Source organism: Pleurodeles waltl, chromosome 1_1 (assembly GCF_031143425.1).
Source record: "Pleurodeles waltl isolate 20211129_DDA chromosome 1_1, aPleWal1.hap1.20221129, whole genome shotgun sequence".
In the NCBI taxonomy this organism is placed as follows: domain Eukaryota; kingdom Metazoa; phylum Chordata; class Amphibia; order Caudata; family Salamandridae; genus Pleurodeles; species Pleurodeles waltl.
Window position 1 is genome coordinate 20364121 of NC_090436.1, and position 18870 is coordinate 20382990.

An 18870-nucleotide genomic window follows, 5' to 3' on the forward strand; every position below is an offset into this window, starting at 1 on the left:
ACCACTCCCCTGACCTGCACCTCCCCTGGGAGGTGTCCAGAGCTCCTCCAGTGTGCTCCAGACCTCTGCCATCTTGGAAACAGAGGTGCTGCTGGCACACTGGACTGCTCTGAGTGGCCAGTGCCACCAGGTGACGTCAGAGACTCCTGCTGATAGGCTCCTTCAGGTGTTAGTAGCCTATCCTCTCTCCTAGGTAGCCAAACCCTCTTTTCTGGCTATTTAGGGTCTCTGTCTCTGGGGAAACTTTAGATAACGAATGCATGAGCTCAGCAGAGTTCCTCTGCATCTCCCTCTTCACCTTCTGATAAGGAATCGACCGCTGACCGCGCTGGAAGCCTGCAAACCTGCAACATAGTAGCAAAGACGACTACTGCAACTCTGTAACGCTGATCCTGCCGCCTTCTCGACTGTTTTCCTGCTTGTGCATGCTGTGGGGGTAGTCTGCCTCCTCTCTGCACCAGAAGCTCCGAAGAAATCTCCCGTGGGTCGACGGAATCTTCCCCCTGCAACCGCAGGCACCAAAAAGCTGCATTACCGGTCCCTTGGGTCTCCTCTCAGCACGACGAGCGAGGTCCCTCGAATCCAGCGACACCGTCCAAGTGACCCCCACAGTCCAGTGACTCTTCAGCCCAAGTTTGGTGGAGGTAAGTCCTTGCCTCACCTCGCTGGGCTGCATTGCTGGGAACCGCGACTTTGCAAGCTACTCCGGCCCCTGTGCACTTCCGGCGGAAATCCTTCGTGCACAGCCAAGCCTTGGTCCACGGCACTCTAACCTGCATTGCACGACTTTCTAAGTCAGTCTCCGGCGACGTGGGACTCCTTTGTGCAACTTCGGCGAGCACCGTTTCACGCATCCTCTTAGTGCCTGTTTCTGGCACTTCTCCGGGTGCTACCTGCTTCAGTGAGGGCTCTTTGTCTTGCTCGACATCCCCTCTCTCTGCAGGTCCAATTTGCGACCTCCTGGTCCCTCCTGGGCCCCAGCAGCGTAAACAAACGCCAAACGCACGATTTGCGTGTAGCAAGGCTTGTTGGCGTCCATCCTGCGGGAAAACACTTCTGCACGACTCTCCAAGGCGTGGGGGATCCATCCTCCAAAGGGGAAGTCTCTAGCCCTTGTCGTTCCTGCAGTATTCACAGCTCTTCAGCCTAGTAAGAGCTTCTTTGCACCAACCGCTGGCATTTCTTGGGCATCTGCCCATCTCCGAGTTGCTTGTGACTTTTGGACTTGGTCCCCTTGTTCCACAGGTACCCTCAGTCAGGAATCCATCGTTGTTGCATTGCTGATTTGTGTTTTCCTTGCATTTTCCCTCTAACACGACTATTTTGTCCTTAGGGGAACTTTGGTGCACTTTGCACTCACTTTTCAGGGTCTTGGGGAGGGTTATTTTTCTAACTCTCACTATTTTCTAATAGTCCCAGCGACCCTCTACAAGGTCACATAGGTTTGGGGTCCATTCGTGGTTCGCATTCCACTTTTGGAGTATATGGTTTGTGTTGCCCCTATCCCTATGTTTCCCCATTGCATCCTATTGTAACTATACATTGTTTGCACTGTTTTCTAAGACTATACTGCATATTTTTGCTATTGTGTATATATATCTTGTGTATATTTCCTATCCTCTCACTGAGGGTACACTCTAAGATACTTTGGCATATTGTCATAAAAATAAAGTACCTTTATTTTTAGTATAACTGTGTATTGTGTTTTCTTATGATAATGTGCATATGACACTAAGTGGTACTGTAGTAGCTTCACACGTCTCCTAGTTCAGCCTAAGCTGCTCTGCTCAGCTACCATTATCTATCAGCCTAAGCTGCTAGACACCCCTATACACTAATAAGGGATAACTGGGCCTGGTGCAAGGTGCAAGTACCCCTTGGTACTCACTTCAAGCCAGTCCAGCCTCCTACAGTGTGGGAGAAGTTAAAAGTGTTCTGGCATGTAGCATGAAAGATGTATGCAGGGCAGAGTTAATGTTCACAAATCACTCAAGATACTTCCCGGAGACTAGTTCAAGGAAGAAAATGTCTCCCACAAGACATTTTTTGGTCAAACCAGTCTGTCTTGCGCACAAATTAGGCAAAATGTAACACTAACAATGTATTAGGGGTGGGCGGAACTCAAAGAGTTTCACTTGGTGGAATTCCGTGGAGTTACATAAAAACTCTGCAAGATTCCATGGAGTACCGCAAGTGTGTGGAATCTGAGCACGTCGTGCTGCTCACGCTGATATTTTCACATCAGGAGCTTGTTCGGCACTGCAAAATCAACACGAATGGCACCATGCGGCGACCAGAGGGTGCTGCCTCTTTCCGTCACTCGAGCAGCAGCTTTCTCAACATGAGCGGATGCAACCTCCTGCGACTGCTCGCATTGAGAAATCCAGCAGGAGGCGTTCTAGCACCTGAAAATAGCACTAGGGGATGCGATTTCTTATTCGCGCTCACAAATTTAATGTTGGAGAGCAGCACGCGAGAAAAAACGGTGCCACTCGGCGGTTGGCAGAGTTTTGCCAGAACTCCACTCCTCCAAGCCGAACGTGGAGTGGGCAAAACACCGTGAACTCTGCCGACGGAGCTGTATTTTTTGTCCACTCCCACAATTTATCATAAACTCAGAGTAAAACTAAATTCTTGAAATTTCATGGGCGTAAAAAATATTCACCCAGGACTACCAATAACAGCTAGGAGTAATGAAACAGAGAGAGAGAGAAGATGTATGCACTCCTGCCCTGTGTCTCAGAGAACACTGACACAAGATACCATTAATGTGAAGACATTTCTCACAACTTGTCTTAACAGATTTAGCTGTTTATACCCTTTCACGTACATATGTGGGAATGCATCGCACTACCAGTGGTTTAGAAGTCCTGGGGTGGGATGGGGCGACCATGCCAACCAGACAAGGGATACCTCTGATTGAAACTGAAATCAATGTTCGCTTGAATATCTGTGCTCCTCTTCAAGTGCCTGGTTCCCATACGTTTGGTGGTGTTTAATATTGCATCCAATGACATGGCCTTCCTACCCAGAAACACGCAAACTATTTGAGTAAGATGCAAATAACATCAGGACTAACATATACAATATAATTTCTCCTGCCCTTGATGTTTACATACCATCTTGATAAAGAAGGCATGACAACATTTCCATACTTAAGCTTGTAAATGTTTCAATTCTGTGATTTTCCTGAATATGATTTGGAATCAATACATCTTATAGGGCTGTTCTCATAAATCAATGGCGAGGTCTGAGTTCCGAAGCGGAGGTGTAAGCATTCTGCTGGATCTGCCTCCGTATGGTTGAGTTTGGCCTTCTAATCCGAGTTGACTTATTGGTAGGTAGGTTTCAGCAGGTTGTGTTATCTGGAAATAGAAACTTTACATAGCATGGGCAGTGACCCTCACGTGCTTTGAGGATCTTGCACAGTAATTTCAATTTTATTCTCTCTGTCACTTGGGGCTAGGGGAGATCTTTGAGGACTTGGGTGATATGACTTGGTTTCATAAGGTGAATGCAGTCGGCTGCTGGGTTCTGCAACTTCTCTGGAGTTCCAAGATCTTTTTCTTCAAGGTTAGGTCACAGACATTGTAATCAAGCCTCACCTAAATCATGGTCAATTCACTGCTAAAAGGTCACCATAGAAGTGAGAAAATCCTACTCACACAAAGGAAAGACGTTGATATGTTTACCCACTGCTGTAATTTGGTGACCAAAAGAATGCTTTTTGTTACATAATTGTCATAATTATTTTTTATCACCTCATCAGGGGTTGGCTTGGCTCCCAGCTCCTACGATCAGTTGATGGAAAGATCTTACAAGCAGGGTCACCAACTTTGGGGAGTTCAGTCTTTGTGCCATTGAGACATCATCAGCCCTTTTTCATCAAGTCAGTGCAAGATGGCTGCCCAAATGGACGAAGAGATGAACATTGTCTTTGTACGTTTGGGCATGCAGGTCTGCGTTCCCCAATAGTCTGGGACCGTGTTCTCAAGTAGATGCTGATCAGGAGCTGAGACAGTGAAGACTCCTGCGGGTCCTCTCAGGTGATAGGTTGCACGCTTGAAGAGGACGCATCAGTTCCGTTTTGATGACTATGAATGCATAACCATGATTGGCTCTTCTGAAGCGTCAACCTAGTGATTCCCAACCAGATTTCCAGGCACTCCAATAGCGCTTTATGTTTCACCATAAACTATGCAGCAGATGGATCAAGTCACTCTTTAGAATCTGAGGCTAAACCTGATCCTATCCGGCCAAAGAGATATATCTGGAACATGTTCAAGTATCAGATAGTAGTAGCGCACCGGGACAAAGTCACAAATTCAGGCCGACCATGATGGAGTGCAGTCCGGATACAAGGACCAAGTTAGGCCTGCTGATCAAAGTACCTTAAATTCTGATTGTGGGGCATTGTGAGATCACCTGTTGCAATTCCGATGAACTGCAGGCTGCGATGTGAGGTCCTGTATCAGAGATGCGTCACTCAGTGGCAGCTCTGATGAAGCCGTCAATCAGGCTTGCAATGCGACGTTCTGCGTCGCCATCAAGGGTGCCGTCGATGGAGGCTTGCAATGCAAAGTCCTGTGTTGGGGATGCGTCATGCAGTAGCGGTTTCAAGGAGCTGTGGGCTGCAATGCAATGTCCTGTACCGGGGATGTGTCAAGCAGCAGTGATTCCAATGCGGGCACTTTGAGGAAATACATCACTCTGCATCAGCTCTCCCCAAACGACCACAGCTGAGCTGGCAGAGCACCTGCAGGCCCACTTCTAAGGGTTCAGGACAGGGGCAGCACTACCTGGGGGGGCAAGATCCACAGCAGATTGAGACCAGGTGCTGGGTTCAAGGTGATTGGACCATTTTCTGTCTCTGAAGCCCTGCTGAGGAGGCCAGCCAACTAGCCCCTGAGTCACTCTGGGAGTACTGGATTCAAGAGGGTCCAGCCCTTCTCACTCAGACCTCCCTTAGGCACCAAGGCAGCAGGGCAGCAGAATAGCAGTCCTTCTGTCAGCAGAGCCACAGAGCAGTGCTCTTGAGACTTCCACATGTCCAAAGGTTTACAGAAGAGTTGGGCCTGAGGGTTTAATATTTATACTTGATGCCAGCTTTTAAGTAGGATAATGTTCTAGAGGTTTTAGTGTTCAACAAAATATTAGAAAAAATATTATGTGGACAAAATATAATGTCACGAATATCAAGGACAAAAATATTTTGAAGGTAAGTTTTATAGGTAATCACATTTTTATTATTTACAACTCCACATATAATTACCTTGGCAATATATATATATATATATATATATATATATAAATATATATATATATATATATATATATATATATATATATATATATATACATATAGTAAAGGTATGTACATGTGAAGTTAATAACAGTAAATCTATTCTTACCTATTTGCATGCACCTTCTTGATATTTTGGTTCTCAATATTTTTGACACAGTATACTGTCCACACAATATTTTTGTTTCCGAAATTCTGTCAGTGATCTGGAGGTTTCCACTCCCAGAGGTGTTTGGAATTTCCTGCTTCCCTGCTACTGTCCCAGCTTGTCTGAGGGTGCAAAAGACTAGTGGGAAACACTTTGTGAGTGTGCTGGGGAAGAGCCTTTGTGATGTGTATGTGTGGTAGGTGATACCTCTGCCATCTATCAAGTCAGAGATTGTCCATCTTGCCAACACCTATCCCCCCATGTGTCACTGTGAGGGAGCAATACACAAAGGAAATGCAAAAATACATCTGCTAGCTACACTAGTCATGTTACCCAGGAGATAGGCTGCAGGCATTAAATGGTTGGGACAAGAAAACACCAACTTTCTAAAAGTGACATCTTATGAATTGGTACTTTACCATTAAAAAGGGTTTTACATTAAAATTCCTTAGACACCAAACTTGAACTTCCTACCTGCTCCTAATTGAAAGTTAACACTTATTACATTTAATAAGGTAACAGTGTTTTCCTATGGGAGAGGTAGGTCTTGCAATAGTGAAAAACAACTTAGAGTTTATCACTGCCAGAACATGTCAAACTTAAAAGAACATGTCCAATTCTTTTATTACACCATACCCTGCCCCATAGGCTGTTTAGATTCTACCATAGGGGTGACGTATATGTAAAAAATAGGAAGGTTTAGGACTGGCAAAAAACATATTTTGTCAGGTCAAAAAGGAAATGTAAAACTGTATACTTAGACTTCAGTGGCAGCCTGAGACATGGTTAATGTTTACTGGGCTACTTACCCCGGGTACCAGATAGGCCTTTGGGCCTGGATGTGACAGAAAAAGTACTGTTATGCTTCCAGTGCTCTGATCTTCAAGAAGTAGCCAGCCCATCCTTTGCCTGAGGTGCCCCACAGCTGACATAATCCGGAAAGCATGTCTGTGCCCCAGATTGGAGGGAGCAAGGCTGAATGCCTGGGACCTGTTCCAGGCAGACCGCCTAGTATTCCCCACAATAAAATTCCGTGAACTGAAAACCAAGGAAGCAAAAGGTCTGTTTCTCCTGCCTGATGCCAGAACTGGAGATGAGAAACAGATGCTGTGGCAATGCAAAGGCAGGAGCACGTACGGCCTTCCTGAAGGATTCTGGGAGGAAGGATGTGAGCTAGGGGCACCCACAGACCAGAATCAACACAGAAACCACTAGACACAGAGGGAAGATCAGTAGCTGGTGGACAATGCTCACTGTTTCTTTCCTTTTTGGTTTAAATTGTACATTATGGGCCTCATTATGACCGTGGCGCAATAGCCATGGCCATACCGCTGGCCCCTCCACTATACCGCGGTCATAATCCCCAGGGCAGCGGTGCAACTGGGGATTATAAATCCCCGACTGCCAGCCTGGCCACGGCGGTAAACACCCCCATGGAAAGGCTGGCAGTAAGGGGGACTTGGGGTGCCCCTGGGGGCCCGTGCACTGCCCATGCACTTGGCATGGGCAGTGCAGGGGCCCCCAGGCATAGCCCTGTTGTGCATTTCACTGCCTGAATTTCGGGCAGTGAAATGCGCGACGGGTGCTACTGTATCGCTGCACATTAGCATTGCCGCCGGCTCTATTACGAGCCGGCAGCAATGTTGATGTGACTTTTCCTCTGGGCCAGCGGACGGTAACACTGTTACCGTCCGCTGGCCCAGCGGAAAAGTCATAATAGGGAGCCAGAAATACCGCTGGCACTGGCGGTATTCTGGGTCCCACAGCCTCGGCGGTCTTTTCAACAGATCGCCGAGGTTGTAATGATGGACTATGTTTCTATAGAAAGGCAGTAGAAAAAGCGTTGGTTGGGATCAGTTATCTTACTCAGTATTAAGGGGCATGTTTAAGAGCCCCCTGCACCACCAGAGAATAACTTATTTTGACACTCCGGCGACGCAGACTCCAAAGTCATATCTATGAGGCCATGCAATGCCACTTTGCGTGTCTTTGAATGGCCACATAGATATTGAGTGAGGCAAGGCAGAGCACGTTGCTTACTCTCTGCAAGGGAGGCGTTCTTTCGGTGGGTGTTTCTACACAACAAACATGGATTTTGATGCTGCCCAAAATCATGTAAACCTGGGGAAGTGCCAAAACCTTACGGCTCCCCAGAGCAGGGAAAAATAATTTTATTTCTCCAGGTTTTTCCTTTTTCCATGTGTGCTGCATTCTGCAGCACACATAGAAAGAGGAAAACTCCTCTATGGATTGTTTCTGTGCAGGAGGTTGCACCTTCCTGCACAAAAACAATCCTGCCTACAATGCAGGCACCCTTGTACCATGATGTAAGGGTGTCTGAATTGGCGCTAGGCTGCCGAAACAGTGCCAGCGCAGGGGGAAAGGACAGGAATGCACCGTATTGCATAAATACGGGCCATTTCTGCTCTAAGCCAAATCCCTTTAAATTTGTCCCCAAGTACTAAGCAGAAAAAGTCCGCTACCAAAGGAGGAAATACCGCTCATCAGTAAAATCTGATCTGGGTTACCAATGAGAATACATGAATACACTGCTGGCAGCAGTGACTGCATCCAAGGTCAGTGTCACTTCAAGGGGACTCACTGTAGGCAGCTAGATTACAGCACCACCACAAGAGGGTGCAACAGTGCAACAAATCTCTTTGCCCAGAACTCTGAATATCCACACTCTGGAGCTGATTACATCACTGCCAGCCATCTCCTTTACAGAAGAAAGTGCTGCTTTACTGCATATCAATCAATCAATCAGTTTTATAAAGAGCAACTACTCACCCGTGAGGATCACAAGGCGCTGGTGGTGGGTCTGGGCCTCATTCGAAGAGCCGTGTCTTGAGGTTCATCTTGAAGATGGTGAGTGATGGGCTTTGTCTGAGGTGCATGGGCAGGTTGTTCCAGCTCTGAGCTGTGAGGTATGTGAAAGATCATCCTCCTGTGGTGGTTTTCCGGATGCGTGGGATGGTGGCTAGCACCTGCTGGATGGAGCGTGGGGGTCTGGTGGGTTTATGGAGAGAGTTGCAATGGTTCAGGTAAGCCGATCCGATGTTGTGATGGGGCTTGTAGGTGTGGGTGAGTAGTTTGAAGTTGATTCTTTTCTCCTCTGGGAGGCAATGGAGGATCCTCAGGTTTTGGGAGATGTGTTCCAGGCAGGGGAGGTTCAGGACGAGTCTGGCAGCGGCGTTTTGGAAGAGTTGTAATTTCCTGATGTTCGTTGTTGCCGTAGTTGAGCTTGCCTGTGACTAAGGCTTGGGTGATTATCTTGCGGCAGTCGACTGGGATCCATTTGAAGATTTTGCAGAGTTGGCGGAGGGTGTGCCAGCAGGAAGAGGTGACTGCATTTACCTGTCGGGTGATTGATAGGGAAGAGTTGAGGATGATTCCTAGGTTGCAGGTGTGGTCAGTTGGAGTAGGCGGGGCACTGAGCGATGTGGGCCACCAGGAGTCGTCCCTTACTCAATTGGAGATTCCGAAGATGATGAGCTCGGTCTTGTCCGAGTTGAGCTTGAGGCAGCTCTCCCTCATCCAGGTGGCAACGGCTTTCATTATTGTGTGAAAGTTCCTCTTAGCTTTGTCCGGGTCTTCAGTGAGGGATATGATGAGTTGTGTGTCATCGGTGTATGACACGATGTTCATTCCGTGGCCTCTGTTGATAGCTGCACTCTGGACCGTGTAGATGTTGAAGAGCGTTGGGCTCAGGGAGGATCTCTGAGAGACTCCGCAGCTGACTTCTGTTGGTTTGGATGTGAAGGGTGGGACCCTGACTTTCTGTGTTCTTCCGGTGAGGAAGGAGTGGATCTATTGCGAGGCTTTTCTGTGGATTCCTGCATCGTGGAGTCTGGTGCATAAGGTGCTGTGGGAGACCGTCTCGAAGGCTGCAGAGAGGTCGAGGAGTCTGAGTGCTGCGGTGTGGCCGCGGTCGAGGAGTGTGCGGATGTCATTGGTGGCTGCAAAAAGAGCATACACTACAATGTGTCCCTGGAGTGAACCAAGAAAGAAAGATGTGCACCTTTAGAGCACACAAAACAATGTGCAACTTTAGAGCATACAACACAGTGTATCACTGAAGTGATGGACGAGAGAAAGGTGTGCATGTTTAATGCATACAATCCTTCACTGACATGGCACAGGAGAGTACTCTATAGTAAAAGGTCCGCTGTTGACTCATTGTTGGCTCGAGGTAAGATTTTCATCTCATATTTATGTTTACTCGCCCAGTAGAAGGATCACTCCAAGCAACTATCCTTAGGGACAAGAATGAGTTTTGAACGTGTATTGGTGGATACTGGAGGCTTTCAACTTAGGCGCGTGTTAACGTGCACTGCATCTACCACAATGCACCTGGGCGACCTCCGTACTAGAATGCCAGGCAGTGTGCTCATCTCCCAGGTTTGTTTTAAATCCTTAGTGATAAGGATGAGTTTTGAAGAATAAGCTCTTTCTGGTAGAAACTCTATTTATCTACAGATTCCTCACCTTTTGAATATTGCGTGAATGGATTCAAACCAAGTCCTGCGGGACCAAGTGGGCAAAGTGTCCCTCTCAGAGAACCTGGCTGTCCAGACAATGGTGCTTCATGAATGTGTGGAGGGCACCCACGTAGCTGCCTGGCATATGTTTCAGACAGGGAGTACTCGTGCTAATGCAATGGCAGCAGCTTGGCCCTGGTAGAATGAGCTGCTTCTTCACCAATATGTAGCAGATATTAATAAAGACCACAAGCCAGTTTTACCTTTTTTCGCTCCTGCGAACCCCATGAAGAGTTGATTATCCACCCAGTGGTCTATGGTATGATCTATGTAGAAGCTCAGAACTTTCTTGGCGTCCACGTGGTGGAGTCTATACTCTTCTTTAGAGGGATAAGGCAGAGCATAGAACACTGGCAGGGTGATAATTTGACTGACGTGCAACAGCATCACAATCTTCAGCAAGAAGGATTCCCTAGTCAGCTCGACCAGCTTGTCGGGGAAGACAGTGGTGTACGGTGGATTAACACACAGAGCGTGCAACTCACCCACATGCTGTGCCAAGGTAACGGCAACAAAGAACACAGTCTTAATGGTGTGAAGCCATAAGGAGCAGCGGTGGAGTGGCTCAAATGGACTGCACATTAGATAAGTAGGGACAAGATTGAGGTCCAACTGAGGCATCACAATGGGAGAAGGGGGAAACAAATGCTGTAACCCTATAAAGAAATTGCATCCAAGCAGGTGTTTAAACAATGAAGGCTGGAAACAGTAAGCAGGTTGAAAAGGGCTGAAAGATAACTCTCAACAGTACCCAAAGTAAGACCTTGCCGGGCAAGACATGAAACAAACAAGACACCAGACAATTTGGCCTGGAGGGGATCAAGCTAGCATGCGCTGCACCAAACCGCAAACTTGTCCGGATGACAAGTGTACACAGCTTTCTTCAAGGAACGCCTGGCCACCAAGATGACATCAACCACTTCCAGAGGAAGGCGGTAGGATTTCAGCTGTCACCACTCAATCTCCATGAATAAGGGCAGAGAGTGTGAAGGCCCAGGAGAACAACCTGACTCTACTGCTACAACAGCAGATTACCCCAGAGGGGCAGCCTGACCGGAGGACAGATCCTCAAGCCCAGGAGTTATGGATACCATACTCTCCATGCCTAATCCACATTCACTAGGATGACTTGGGCCCAGTTGGTCCGGATCTTCTTGAGAACTGGAGGCAGAAGTGCTATCAATGGAAAGTTGTGCCAGAGTCCCAAGTTCCACTTGAGGTGGAACTCATCTCTGCGAGACTCCTTAGAAACGCCTTAGAAACTCCAAAATGCAGAAGTGCTGATATTGTGCATTCTGGTGGTGAATAGATCAAGCCAAGGATCTCCCTATTCATGGAAGGGACCTTGAGCCACCTCCTGGTGTAACTGCCACTTGTGATCCGCTAGGCTCTGACGACTGAGTTCTTCCACCCTGGTATTCAATGAGCACGCCCAGTGGTTCACCACCAGAAAGATTCCTTGGTGGTTCAGCCCGGTCCAGAGACATAAGGCCTATGAACACAGGGTCCGTGACTCTGCCCTACCCTGTTTGTTGCAGTACCACATAGTGATGGTGTTGTTTTGAGCAGTTGTATCAACCCTTCCTTTGATGGATGGCAGGAAGACTTTCAGTGTCAAGTGGATGGCTCTTAGCTCTGGACAGTTGATATGGAGCCAAGGCTCTGTTAGAGACTTCTGATATCCACCTGTTCCAGGTGATCACCCTACCCCACAAGTGACACATCTGTCACTACTGTCAGGTATGGATGGAGAAGGGACAAGGGTCTGCCACTGACCCAATTACGGTTCAGTAACCACCACTGGAGATCGTTAACAGTATCCTCTGAATTCTGGACTAGGTCAGAGAAGTACGTTTGATATTGGGCCCACTGGCATTTTAGATGCCACTGCAGAGCCTGCATATGCTACTTGGTGTGCTCGACAAGCAGGATGTAGGAGGTCATCAGTTCACCAGCCTTAGAGTTACAGCCAGGTCGGAGGAATTATGGCACCATGGGCCTCCGAGTGTGTGCTTCCACCTCCGCCATCACTTTCGTGAACACCGGAGAGGTACTGCTGAAACCAAAGGGCAGCACAGCAAACTGAAAATGCTCCTCTCCCACCACGAACCACAAGTAGCACCAATCAGGGGGGGAATATGGAAATAGGCATCATGCAGGTCCCACGTCACCAACCTGTCTCCAGGATCCAAAGCAGACAAGAGCTGGGGAGACGGTGAGCATTTTCAATTTCTCCTTCAGGAAGAAGATGTTAAGACGACAGAGGTCTAAAACGGAACAAAGGCCTCTGTCCTTCCTGGGCACTGAAAGTAGGGGAAATAGCAACTACTTCTTACTTCTGGTGCATACACCCTCCAATAGCCCCTTTGGCCAAAAGGGCTTGCACTTCCTGCAGCAAAATGAGAGGCGGTTCCTCATCACTCATTGGCTGGTGATAGAAGGAGTGGCTAAAGAAAGGAAGAGTAAAGTGTATCCTTTGTGAACAATTCATAGGACCACCTATCTGAAGCAATTGCTTGCAAACCTGCAAGAACCAGTGGTTTCTGCCTCCCACTGGGTGGCTAAGCCCCTGTAACGGAATACTACAAAGGTCTAGTAAGTGGGCTCAATGGAATGGGCAGCATAATGACCTTGGCCGTGGGAGCAGTGGGCACCTTGGCACCTCCTGGAAAATTGCTAGGTTCCTTGTGGAGGCTGACAGTAAGGTATGCCTCTGCCAAAGCCACAAGAGGAATGATGGAAATGTTGTTGGCACGGCGAGGCAGAAAGGCAGAAAGGCCTAGAGTGCGAGCGGTGGTCCTACTCTCTTTTAAACGTTTGAGGGCAGAGTCAGATCTGAAAAGGCAAATCCCATCAAAGGACATGTCCATCAGGGAGGACTGGACACCGCCATAGAATGCAGCTGAGTGCAGCCATGCATGTTGTTGAAGGGCAACGCTGGTGCCTATGACCCACCGAAGGAGTCGATGATGACCAAACCATAAGGCATTATAAACTTGCCCTCATCATGACCGTCTTGAATCGCCTGAGACAGTAAAGGCCAGCTCACCAGGAACGACTTGCGCCACCAAATCCCAAAGGGCATGAGTGTAATGGCCCAACAAACAGGAGACATTAACAGAGTGCAGGGCCAAACTTATTCATAAAAGAGCATTTTCCAAATGTTTCAACTTGCTTCAACTCTCTACCAGGAGGAGTGGTAGGAAAAGTGTTCGGATTGGAACAGCTGGTGGAGGCTTACACCACAAGACTTTCTGATGAAGGGCGTGTGACAGGAAAGTTGGGTTGGCAGAAGCAGGGCAATAGCGACTGGTGATCTGTCTATTGATGGGTGGACCAGAGAAAGACTTGGCCCAACTACCCAAAAGCGTGTACGTCAGAGCCTCATTGAAGGCAGGAGGGCTCAGAGGACGTCTGGCCTGACTGCAGGACTTCAGGAAGAACATTAGTATTCACCTCAATGGGGTAAAGCTGGAGGTCAAGGACTTTGGCCACCCTATGCATGACCATAGCATAGGAGGCAGATTCTTCTGTGGCTGGTACGGGAGGAGAGAAGAGAGTTGTCTCATGGGAGGTGTCTTGCCTGCAAGCCTCCTACAAGTCCTCATATCAGTTGTCATCCTGATACAGCTGAGCAAGTTCATCACCCAGGTCATAATCGTTATCTGAGCCGGTCACATAAAAGGAGTGCAAAGAGTGATGCTTGTCCTGTGGTACGTTGAGTGCAGGAATGGCTGTATTGGCTGGATTCAGGCGTGACAATGAATCCAGAAATGAATCTAGAAAATGAATCAACTTCAGAGAATACAATTGGGGAGAACTCTTCGGATCACCATTGGTGTCGATGTACCGGGGACTGTTGTAGTTGTAGGCCCTGGAGGGTGCCATTGGAAGCATCTGATGCAGAGGGTGAACCTGCTGGCAGTATCCCAGGTGGAAAGCCTCTCAGCTTTCTGCGGCCCAAAGGCAGCTCAGAGTCAGTAGGGAGCAGAAGAGTGGGAGCATGGCTGCACGGAACTCTTTGACACGGCGTGGTGTGCTGAAGGCTCCAGAAACTCAGGTTGTTCCAGAAGCAGCTGTGGAATAGGGTCCAGGTTCTATCATATTCAAGAGAGTGATCACGACGGGAGGCACCGTCCACTTGCTTGAAGTACTACAAAGAATGTTTTCAGACCCAGTCTGATGCCTGGAGAATCTTCAACAGGTGAGAAATCTGCAGCTAGAAGTCTTTATATCAGAAAGGGGAGGATTTAGGGTACCCCTTGTGATGGCTTTGAGGGTTTGAGAGGGGACCTCCATTCATCTATATCTTTCAACCTTGCTCACTTAGTCCTCTGTGCTCTGTCAGTCACATGGACATCACCACCCAGCTTGTCCCATGACTTGAACAAGTGGGAAGGGGCAAGACATGACCTGTGCAGCCGAATTGGGGGGTAAGAGGGCAGACATGACAGAGGAGGTGTCACGTGATGCCAATAGTACATACTGTATGCAGTGTGGAGTGAGACAGGAAGGAGAGGAGCAGTCTGATGCAGTTTATTTTATATTTTTACCAGTAAATTAAAAATAAAAACATAGATAAATATTTCAGGTCGTTTCTGTAGATTTCTCTGCTGTTCACTACAGATTCTACCTGTTTTCATGTGCAGACATTTGATACATTTGCCCCAGGTTATTACATATTTGTCTGAGGATTTGTACTACCTGTGCTCACAATGTTTCTGCGACAAGAGTTTAGGCTGTGTATCCTGGAAGGCAAGTGTGGAGAAAAAGGCTGAGTTGGGTGTGCTGGTGTGACTCCCCTTCAGCCACACAAAGTTCTCCACCTACCTTGGTGGATCCTCTTGCCTGAGTGGCCTTCAACATTTAAACACATCATGGAGTAGTCAAACCATAACTGGCATATAGAGAGCAGAATGTGCCATACAAGACCTGGCATCCAGGTGGAGGTGTGGCCATTGCAGAAGAGCAATGTATGCAATATGCAGGCTGGAACTGTGTGGTACCAAAGTATCATCTTTGTCATAAATATTGTCTACAGAAACATCACTCCCTTGCAGTCAATAATAGAGAATCTACACACAATGGCACAATATTTGTGTACATAACAATTACGACACAATATTTTTGTGAGATGATGTTTCCTTATATGATATTCTGATGTGTGGGCCACCAGCACTCATTTTTGGGGACCAGCTCTTATCAGACATTTTCAGGGAGCAAGAGAGACAAACATACACCTGGGGAAAGAGGAGGAAGAGAAAGACGGCAAAACTATCACAAAGGGAGACAGCAGGAACTTGCAAGAGAGTTAAAGGGGCAGGGAGTGACTGGAAGTGGATTAATGAGACATGAGGTTAATTTAAAACTACACAGTTTATCTATTCGCCACACTGATATTTAGTGGCAGGAGTCTGAGCAGAGCTTTGAGCACCAGCACTCATTGGTACTTCTAGAAGGTCTTTCGTAGGTAGGCTGGGCCATTCCTGTGGTCAACATTGGCATTCGGAGCAACAGCTGTGGTAGCAGTGGTAACACAATACTATCTGATCAGCCGAGTCTTAGCGAGGCAGGTGGTGTGATTTTAAGTCCTTGGCAATAGTAAAAGATCAAGTCTACCACTGTCAGGATGAGTGCTGTCCAGTGTGGGAAAGCCACTGGGGCCAAGAGTTTTTTAAACATGTGACCTTGACAAAGAAAAGAAAGGTCAGAGACAAACATGAGTATGGTCCTGATTTAGATATTGGTGGACGAGATACTCCATCACAACGGTGAGGGATATCCTGTCTGCCAAAATCTAAATCCCATTATATCCAATGGGATTTAGATGTTGGGAAATGGGATATCCATCACCGTTATGCGTAACTCATCTGCCAATATCTAAATCAGGTCCTATGCCTGAACGCTTAGGTGGTGACCCCAAGGAAGACTTCAAACTAAGTTTAATGCTGGAGGCGAACTGGCCCAGATGCAGAACCTCAGACTTGCACTGTTAAGGCATTGCTTGCAATGGTGCATCCTGTTTGAATAATGGCCATGACAGGTCTGATATATTCATGAATCCTGATACCCTTCTGTGAGATCAGCCACAGTGGAGTGCACTTATCATACACGTGGAATCCATGTTAGCGGATTCCATGTTCTGGGTTAAGAAGGGCAATACATATGTTATTTCGGCTTGCCAGAATATTGTCGGACAGAAATATAATTTTCTTAATATTGTCTACAAAAATATCATGTTCTAAATATTTTATACAGAAATATCACTCCCTTGCAGTTAACAGCAGAAAATCTACACAGTTTGGCAAAATATTTTTGTGCACGACAATTAGGACACAATATTTTTGTTGGAAGATGTTTCTGTACAAGATATTCTGACATGCAACCGCTGGGAGCGAGTGCAGATTCCAGCATTCCAAAAGTGAGAGGGGTAGTTTAACAAACACAGGTTCTGAGATTGAATTAGTTTTCCAGTTGAGTGTATTCCTCCAGCTCTGGTGTGGCCAGCCCGGTCACTGAGGCGACACATTTTAGGAAATGACATCAAAGAGTTCCAAAGTGTATTAGGCACAGCAGTGACTTCGGGGCTCAATTTGTAAATGAGGCAGTGCCAGGGTCCTTGTCAGGAGGCCACCGCAGCTTGCACTACCCATTGGCCCTTCCAACGCTGGCAATCACAACTACTAACCATTCCCCTTCTACAAGAGTGACAATTTGGACTATTCCAGGCTGCCCAACGCTATATGAATGGCTTGGGCTGCGGGTATTGGCCAAATTTAATGTATAAATAAATATTTAACAACTGCTGCTCTTCTCATTTCAAAATTAGACAGACAGCAGCACCATGTGGTGGGCAGTTATAAGTACCGGTGCCAACAATTAAGTGCTGGTGCCAAGCACCGGAAACCACCGGCTCAAATTAAGCACTGAGAACCACAGATGCAGTATGTCCTCTCTGATGTGATGGTTCCATCGCTCCCATATGTCTGAAGTCAGACTGCAAGCCGCTAAAGATCCTATGCAACAAGAGACTGAAAACAGATGACCCGGTGAGAATGACAACAGACTCAGGTGAAACAGGTTAGGCCATATACTGAGCAAAGACTGCCTGGGTCTCAGTAAGGGTTTTTGAGGAGAGCTGTGGTGACGCAATGTTCGACTTTTTGTGGTGTTATCATAGGGATGAATGAAGTACAGATTGGCTTTGTAATGAGAGGGCCCACTACTGAGGGACCAATCTTTACTACAGTGATGGTTCATCAATGGGGTCCCCCTGACCCTAGAAGAGAGACAATGAGGAAACTGATAGACCGATGAGCTGCTCGCCCACGTCTGAGACTGACATTCGAGATGAAGCAGACACACACACACACACACACACACACACACACATATAACACATACTAGGAACCCTGTCTCAGTGGGGGTTGAGCTTCAGGTAGGCACTTGAGATCCAGTCTGGTTGATGTGCAGCAGTGTTTGAGGCATTAGATGTCTCAAGCAGAGGAGACTTTCTGAAGATTTGTGTTTCACCTGCATATTGGTGAATCTTGATTTGCACTGGAAGCAGCTCTAAAGTAATGCAATGTTGCTCTACTGGGTAGTCCCATGAGTTGCACATGGACGTACCCGTGCAACCAGCCACGGATTCGTACACAAGTCCCTAGCTACTCAAAAAGGTAGACAAGGGTTTGAGATAAAATTTCTGCCTCCTTGATGTAAACATAACATTCTAGAAATGTTTATTTTCTTAAAATATTTCTAACATTGCATATTTGCTGTACTGTACAGTACAACTACAAAGTGGGAAAAGTTTTAAACTATGTTTAGCCATAGACAAGAGCATCTCCTGTTTGTCCTGTTGGGGCCATGCTCACTGACTTAACCACAAGGCACTTATTGAACATATTGTATGCTAACTTGCCAATTCTTATTTATATTTCTGTCCATAATAAGATACTTGGATGTTGATTACCAGTGCCTCATTTAATTACGACTCCCTTGGAACTCCCTTTCAGCACAGGTGTCAGAATTTTGAGTATGTCTTTGAAAAACAAATGTCAGATTAACCAACCCAGCCTTCAAACCTGCCGAAATTTACCAGGTGAAAAAGTCAACCTACATTTTTGGGCATACGTATTCTGGTGCGGTAAGCAACAATCTGCATTTCCACACAGCAATTAGTACTGGCACCAAAGAGAGGCGAGAGGTACCACTCATCAACCCACCTCTCACAATATAAACCTATCACAGAGCAAGAGGTTGATGAGATATGGTCAGGGGATTATTCATCTCCTACTGGGGTCTCTCCTGATAGGATAAAAATGCCCTCACCCAGTATTAGTGGCATGCTTCATCATAGGGCTGCTACACACCGTCACCATCAGCAGGGGTGGAGCACTCGGCTTTTCTGTGATTGATTATCATATGTTTTGAGGGATCCTCGTTTTAAAAGTACCTTAGGGGTACCCGCTGCAATGTCAATCTATTTTATTCCTGGTCCCTTAGATAGTGTTAAAAACAGATGTGTGAAATGTTCTAGAGGTATAATCACCCTACCATCCCTTCATTTATTTATCACACTCCATAAATCATGATCCCAAGAGTATCTTTATCGGGTGCGATAAGTAGCAAAGCACCTATAATGAAAGACTCTTAATCGAGAGATCCGATTATGTAATAATTACATTTGATGAAATTAAAGGGTTCTGATTCGAGATCAATGAAAAAAGGACACAATGGGCCGTCACTTTAAATCTGAAACTGGGGATTTGGAGCCCATCCCTGGCCACCTACATGGACTGATTTTGTAGGGAAGCATTTTGGTGAAGTTTTATCCTGTATAATTGATAACTGCACCCTGTGTTTGTTTCAGACAC

General features: G+C 46.9%; 1 protein-coding gene across 1 annotated transcript in view; it reads right to left on the reverse strand.

Moving 5' to 3' along the window:
• Positions 1-18870, reverse strand: part of LOC138255404 (dedicator of cytokinesis protein 2-like) — a 1984107-nt gene that overhangs the window by 1310025 nt on the left and 655212 nt on the right. The gene's annotated exons all lie outside the window — the stretch shown is intronic.